The following is a 6923-nucleotide window of genomic DNA, read 5'->3' as shown; positions in this document are numbered from 1 at the left end:
ATACTGACTGAAACAGGTTAAAACATGTATCAAAAGCAAGAACATTTGTAAAACAAAGCCAACATTCTCTAGCTTCGCTTATTCCATTCCCCTATAACCCAGAAAGAAGCTGTTGACAATTCCATTTACAGTGCTTTTTCATGTGATTGAATATACATCTAAAGTACATTTTAAAAAAAAAGTCTCATTAAAACACTAAATGTCATCCACTACATTTACTGCAGAACCAGCTATTTTTCCTATAGACCACTGTAAAAGGATTAAAGGCTTCCGTCAGACCAGGAAGATTACAGCTTGTATAAAATCCAAATCAAACCACTTATAAAACTAAACTCCACATTGCAAAGTGACTAGACACGCCTACAAATGTGTTCTAAAAGATCGAGATCCACAGTAGTAAGAAAGACCAAAGCACTGATCATGTTCAACACCAAACAGCTGCAGCCCAGACTGAAAAGGTTTTAGAGCTTAAACATTCAGAATACTTGCAACTCAAAAGCACAAATACCACTCAACCTAGTGATAGGCCACAACCAATGAAACCTTTCAGCCACTCCATGCATTCTATGAACAGAGAGATTACAGCCTGTACACATACAGATCAAACCCTTCATAAAAGCAAGTCTCACGTCCACAATGACTAGAAACACCTCTGAAAATTCAACAACCACTTACCCAAGTTAACACCTTTACCACCACAGCTCCTGTGTATTGACTGTTGTACAGGATACTAATAAACTGAATGAAACAAAACCACAAAACTCCAAACCTATTAATATACCACTGTAAAAGGATTAACAGATCACTAAAACAAAACACTTGATTTTCATCTAATAAAAGCTCAGGGCTGCAGTAAATGTGATTACACTGGCTTACAAACAAACATAGAAATATTTAGATTAAAAACTCAAAAGAAGCCAGTACACTTACCTACCACAGTACTACCAACATTTTAAAAGTCAAAAACTACCACAAATCACAGGAGCTCCTTCACCTGCTGCAGCTGGGAACACACTGGCTCCAGGGATGCCTTATAAAACTCCTCAGGGAGATCAACAGGAGCCAATCCCAACTTGTGATCAGGTCCCACCTCCACTGTTTCCAATTCAACACAACTGCTTCCAATGACTAAACAAGCATTTACCACTTCATCTGTTAATCAGAAGACATTACAATCAGCCATAGAGAACTATCCCACCACTACTTATCCATTAGGTATCAATTGGTTATCTCAAACAAAAGAAAGTAACTTTTTAAAAAGGGTGGAGGAACAAATAACCATGTGTTCAGTTTGGGAAGACTAGAGAAAGGTATGATATCTGAAACATACTTGAAGTAAAACAGAAATATTAACCAGTACAGACAATGATTCATTTGCATATACAACTTAAATACAAAAGCACTTTCTGGTCACAAGAATTTGCATGGAAACTGGTGAGCAAGAGACTTTAAGATAGAGGTCTTATGTCTGAAAACGTCCTTATTTGGAGGGAGCACAGTACACTTGATCCAAAACCGTTTTAAAATGATAAAATGCATATATAACCAAGAGATTCAAGCCTGAGGTATCCATTCACCTTGAGAGCTCCCATCTCCTACCACTATATGGGTACAGAGCAACATACAGGTTCTGCTAACAGACTCCATCACAGATAAGTACAACAGACTACTGCATGTTGTCACACTCTCAAAAGTAAAAGTAGCCAAGAGAAAAATGTTGAGTTTCTTGATGTACCGCACAGAATGTTCCAACTCCCATGGACATGCCAAGAATTACTTGTTGTTTGTGAAAAGAAAAAGGGAAAATTCATCTCCCACAGCAGTGTAATACAACTTGAAGCCAAGCTAGCACACTCATTTTAACAAATATGTATCCAATTACCATATGCACCAGAATGAACCCAAATGTATCAGACTCAAATATACAATGTAACAGATTAATCAAAATGTACCCACAGTACTCAATTGAACATAGTATGCACCAATGTACTTGAAAGTAACCAAATAAACCCTTATGTATGAAGTCTCTCCTCCTGGATGGAAACTCATCTCATCCTCTCACCTGACTATCTTCACCCCCAAATATGACTTCCAGTCTTGAAACAAGTACCCCACACCTCCAGCAGATCTTCACAGAAAGATGCCAGGTACCAGCTCCACCTGTGCTACATGCCTGGTGATGAAAGGTCTTCCTTCTGGACCCAAGCCCTGGTCAACCCTTCTGACAGCAGAGAGCCTGAAATGGAGAAAAGATTCAGACCATTCTCTGCACTTGTTAGAAACAGTAAGGAAGCTCGACCCCAGATCCAGGTTTGTAATGAGCTTCCAAAATATTCAATGTAGCACCAAACCAGGACAAACCCAACAAGGAAACAGTGTAGAGAGCAGAGAAAAACCCCAGTCCAGGTCTCTTTCCACAGGGAAAGGATCCAGTGCAGTTCCTCTCCTATAAAGAGAGCAGTTCCTGTGCTTACACCCATCAAGAGATGTCTGCAGTGGAGGAGGCTGCTGGTAAGCAGGGTCACTGTTGTACTGCAGTGTATCAAAAGCAATTTACTTACATGTGTGCACCCATGAAATAAATCGCATACAATGCAGTAATTCAGTCTTTGAGTCAGAATGACAGCCAGTCAAGTGCATGACAGTGTGGGAGAGCTCCAACCAAGCAGGGAACAAACCCAGGAAGAAAGCCAAAAAGGTTTAACACATTAAAAACCATGACATTTGCAGACAAAGATATCCAAGAGCTTAACTTGGACTATGCCAAAAGGGACTTTTCATCCTTCAGAAGAAAGGATAACACATATACAAAATTAAGGGGTCACAGATCTGGAGTAGGTTAAGGAAAAATTGAAGGGGGGGGGGGGGTTGGGGAGTGAAACCCACATCAGCTCCAGGGACAGTGGACACTACCCTTCCACCTGCTCCAACATCCATGGGCATCCAGGAAGCCTAAGGACAGCTTGCAACACCTCTTCACTTTCCCCACTGTTCAAAGCACAGGACTTCCATACTCACAAATGGACAACAAGTCACAAAGCTGGTATCCTTTTAGTCAGCCAGTGAGCTCCTTCTGAATAGGATTCACCAACCTTGTTTCTTCACACTGTAGATTCATCTTGCCAGGGATTGGGGAACACCAATCATTGTATTAAAACCAATTAAACAATCAGCACCAGTGTTGACCAACCTCACAGAGATCTTGACCTGCACCTCCCTTCTACTTACCTTCAAACTCCCCTTTACCTTGGCCACAAGAGTGCACTTGAGTTAAGAGCAATAATTGGATCAGCATTGAAGATGCTGGGCTGGGCTGATTGGATTACTGACCAGCGTTTCCTGCAAACTGCCCATCACAGAGCAGCCAAGGTCAGAGATTCAGACAATAGCTGAAATAGGCACGGCCTTCTGCTTCCTCAACATTCTTCCTTTAACACAGCAGACATCCAGGGAAATTGGATCCTTTTGCAATATCCATTAATGGTTGTCAGCGGCTCACTGGAATTAACATGCAGAACCAAACAAAAGCAACGAATCCAAAAAGTCCAGTTTCAAATTCAGTGCATCCATCTCAAAACATACAGATGGACTCAACTCCACCCCAGTCCTGATGGATCACGGATCCTAACCTTCACTGCTGGCTCCTTACTGGTTGAAAAAGGAAAAAAAAAAAATCCTTGCCCTGCTCACCAAGAAAATAGATACCCTTGCTTCTCTTCCTTGACATTAGCTTGCAAGCTTCTGAGGCAAGAGACTAGAATTCTTCACCTTAGCTTCCCCCTCCCCACAAATACTCAGATCTTCAAGTCAGTTTACAGAAGTTTAACATTCCTAAAGCAATGGAAAAAAAAAAAATACTCAATTCCATTGACCCCCCCCCCCCCCAATGTGGGCATAGGGTATATAAGCACAATGTACACCTAAATAAAAAGTACCAGCACATCTACAGAAAACCAGTACCAAGCTTACAGTACAAAGAAATTTGGCAAAGTTGTATACCCCATCAAATAGTGGTGGACAATGCTTTTTTTTTTAAAAAAAAAAAAGCAAGCATCAACACACCCCAAGAGGTGCGGTAAGTTTTGTATAAAAATGCCCCCCCCCCCTCCAAAAAAAAAAAAAAAGTCCCACAGCAGTACAAGACCAAACACACTAACCATCTTCAGTACCAACAGCAGCAGCCTTGATTGGAGCTCCATAAGAGGGGAAAGGTTTGAGCTTTAACACTTCAAATTGATTTCAGGCTTCCAGCCACAGCATGCTCTCTACCATTAGGGAGATTACAGCTTGTACATATACAGAACAAGCCATTGGTAAAACTAAGCTTCACATTCCCTAATCAAGGGAATCAAATGTTCTAAAAGGTGTAAAAATAGGAATAGTTTACTACCATAGCATCCTGTATGGTCACAGGTCAATACGCAGGAGCCAAGGGAAAAATGTGCTCCTGTTTAAACTGGCTTACTACTTCCTAGGTTTCCATACTGCTCTCTCCCTTCTCACAAGAGAATACATACCACTTCCACTCCCTCCGCTTTCTGTACTTAACCTCACAACATTGCTTTTAGTGTAGGAAATTGGAAACATAGAGCCTCACTGGGCTAAATCATGAAGTCCACCTTACACTAAATGGAGCATAGGTTTTTGCATTTTTAACTTTAATTCAGTTCAAAATTTCAGTCAATGTAAGATTTAGTTACACGTGTGCACCCATGAAATAAATCTTACATACTGCCAAGTCTCTATTTTCCTGTGGTACCATAAGCAAAATAATTTATGGAAATCATTCAGTATTGATTTACCACTTTATCCTTTAAGCTAGAAAACCAATGAAGCCCAGCAGCTACAACTAAACAAAGGCTTTAAAAATCAGGGTCCCCTCCTGCCTGTAGGCAACAGTCAGCTATGGCTCAACCAGCAAGGTGGCTCAAGTGCTCCTAGAAATAGCCATGTCAAGGCTGGTGTGCAGAGTGGCAGTCTGAACAGAAAGCCACTCCTACCTTTGAAAGAGGCTCAAGTAATGTCAAGCCCAGAGCTGCCCCCACACAATCTCCCCTAGTCTGTACTCCTGGGTGGCAGAAAACTCAATGAGCAGCTCTGACTGGGTACCCCAACACTCCTGTTGTCAGTTTAGAAACACTTAACTCCTCCAGCAGATCTTGACAGAAGAGAAAGCACCCAGTCTATAGTTTGCCACATCTGCACATTCAAGGCAAATAAAGGTCATCCCTTTGGGAGCAAAGGCCTGGTCAACCCTTCCGACAGCAGAACCTGAAGTGGAGATTTAGATATGATCCTCTGCACTTGGAAACTGTAAGAATTTTTACTCTCGGTTCCATACTATACATATCAGTATATAGTGCACAGAACTTGAGGGAAAAAAAAAACCTACACCTCAAATTAAACATGATAGAAAATCAACAGAAGGCTTCCAAAACTAACAGTAGGCCAATTCTTAAGGGAAAAAGGAATCACTTCATTAATACTCACATACTGGTTTTAAAAAGCCACATGTACACAGAAAATTAATCTTTAACCTACTCTACATAAACAGGATACAAGAGTAAAACTCACCTCCTTCTAGACATTACCTTTGCAACTGCTTAAGATTTATGGGCATCCATAATATTCAAGGACTGCTTGCAGCACATCTTCACCTTCCACTGTTAAAACCACAAGACTTCAATACTTACAGGTGGGCATCAACAGGTCACACAGTCAGTATCCTTTTAGCCAGCCAGTGAGCTTCCTCTGAACAATTCTCCAAGCCCTCACTCCACACTGTGCATTCAGATAGCCAGGGAATGAGAAGCTCCGAGCATTGCAGTGTAGTTTGTTTCTGTGAATTAATCAGAACCACTGCTGACCAACCTTATAAAGAGCCGTTCTGTGCAAGAAGCCTAAGGTTTACACACACACTGTTCCAACAAAATCTCAGCTGGAAACTCTACCAGCATCCTCTCTCAAGTGAATGTGCTCATTGTCACCATCTGCCTCTCAGAATGGCACCTGAAAGAGACAAGGATAGCAAAACAGTGATGACCACTCAACTCCCACAGAAAGAGGACCAGAGCAAGTGCCATGCAAACTTCTCCCAGCCTTAAAAGCTCACCATGTTCACTGAGGGAAGCCCCAAGACCACAAGCAGCAGCACAGTTTTCTACAGTCCAACAGAGACTGGAACACCAGCATGTTGAACAGAGTAGGGTCTTCACTGATGTTTCAGTGAAAGTGCCAAGTCAGGATATAAAGCCTCTTTCTTATTGCTGGTTTGAGCTCTAGAGAAGAGATTATAGTATTTACCAACAAGAGTTTCATACACTAAAATCAGACAAATGTTGGAAAACTAAGAGTATGTCTAAACCAAAAGCAGATAGGGACTTCCCCCCATACTCTCAAGCATTTACATTTCATGAAGTTCTTATAAACACATCTATGAAAAGCATTACAATTCTACAACTCTTGATTAAAAAAAGCATAGCAAAATCAGTTACCTTATACAGTAATAACACTAAAAACTAATAACCACCACTCTAATAACATAAAGCCTCTCTTTTACCTGCTGTAGTAAGAGACAAAGAGAGCCAGACACCCACCCTCCTGGGCTGCCTTGTTATAAGCCTCATGATGACCTCACGGCTGTAGCTAATTCACCAGGAGCCAATCCCAACGGCTCCTCAAAGGGCCACTACCAAACCCCCACCGCTCCTAATACAACACACACCTGCTTCCAACGACCAAACAAGCATTAGCCAGCTAACCTATTGATCTCTTCATCCCAAAGCCAAATTAATTTCCAAATTACTACCGAGAACACTCGTTAAATAGCACCCTGCTCCTGTTATTCAATTAGTTGCAGTTTCTTAGTGATTAAACCACCTTTTTTAGCCCTGCAATTCCATTCATAAATAGTAAAAGGTGAC

The 6923-nt window shown here is 41.3% G+C and overlaps 1 long non-coding RNA gene across 2 annotated transcripts; it reads right to left on the bottom strand.

The window, feature by feature from the left end:
- Positions 1 to 4130: 4130 nt before the first annotated feature.
- Positions 4131 to 6619, bottom strand: LOC138226200 (uncharacterized). 2 transcript variants are annotated; one of them, XR_011184423.1, is made up of 4 exons: positions 6495 to 6619; positions 6113 to 6278; positions 5592 to 6009; positions 4131 to 5271 (listed from the first exon to the last, which is right to left on the bottom strand). It is a non-coding gene; the product is annotated as an uncharacterized lncRNA (long non-coding RNA). The 2 variants fall into 2 exon arrangements; XR_011184422.1 differs by lacking the exon at positions 4131 to 5271 and having other exon boundaries at positions 5419 to 6009.
- Between the last annotated feature and the right edge of the window lie 304 nt (positions 6620 to 6923).

Source organism: Lepisosteus oculatus, unplaced genomic scaffold, assembly GCF_040954835.1.
Source record: "Lepisosteus oculatus isolate fLepOcu1 unplaced genomic scaffold, fLepOcu1.hap2 HAP2_SCAFFOLD_113, whole genome shotgun sequence".
In the NCBI taxonomy this organism is placed as follows: Eukaryota; Metazoa; Chordata; class Actinopteri; order Semionotiformes; family Lepisosteidae; genus Lepisosteus; species Lepisosteus oculatus.
This window is presented reverse-complemented; position numbering and strand designations above follow the sequence as displayed.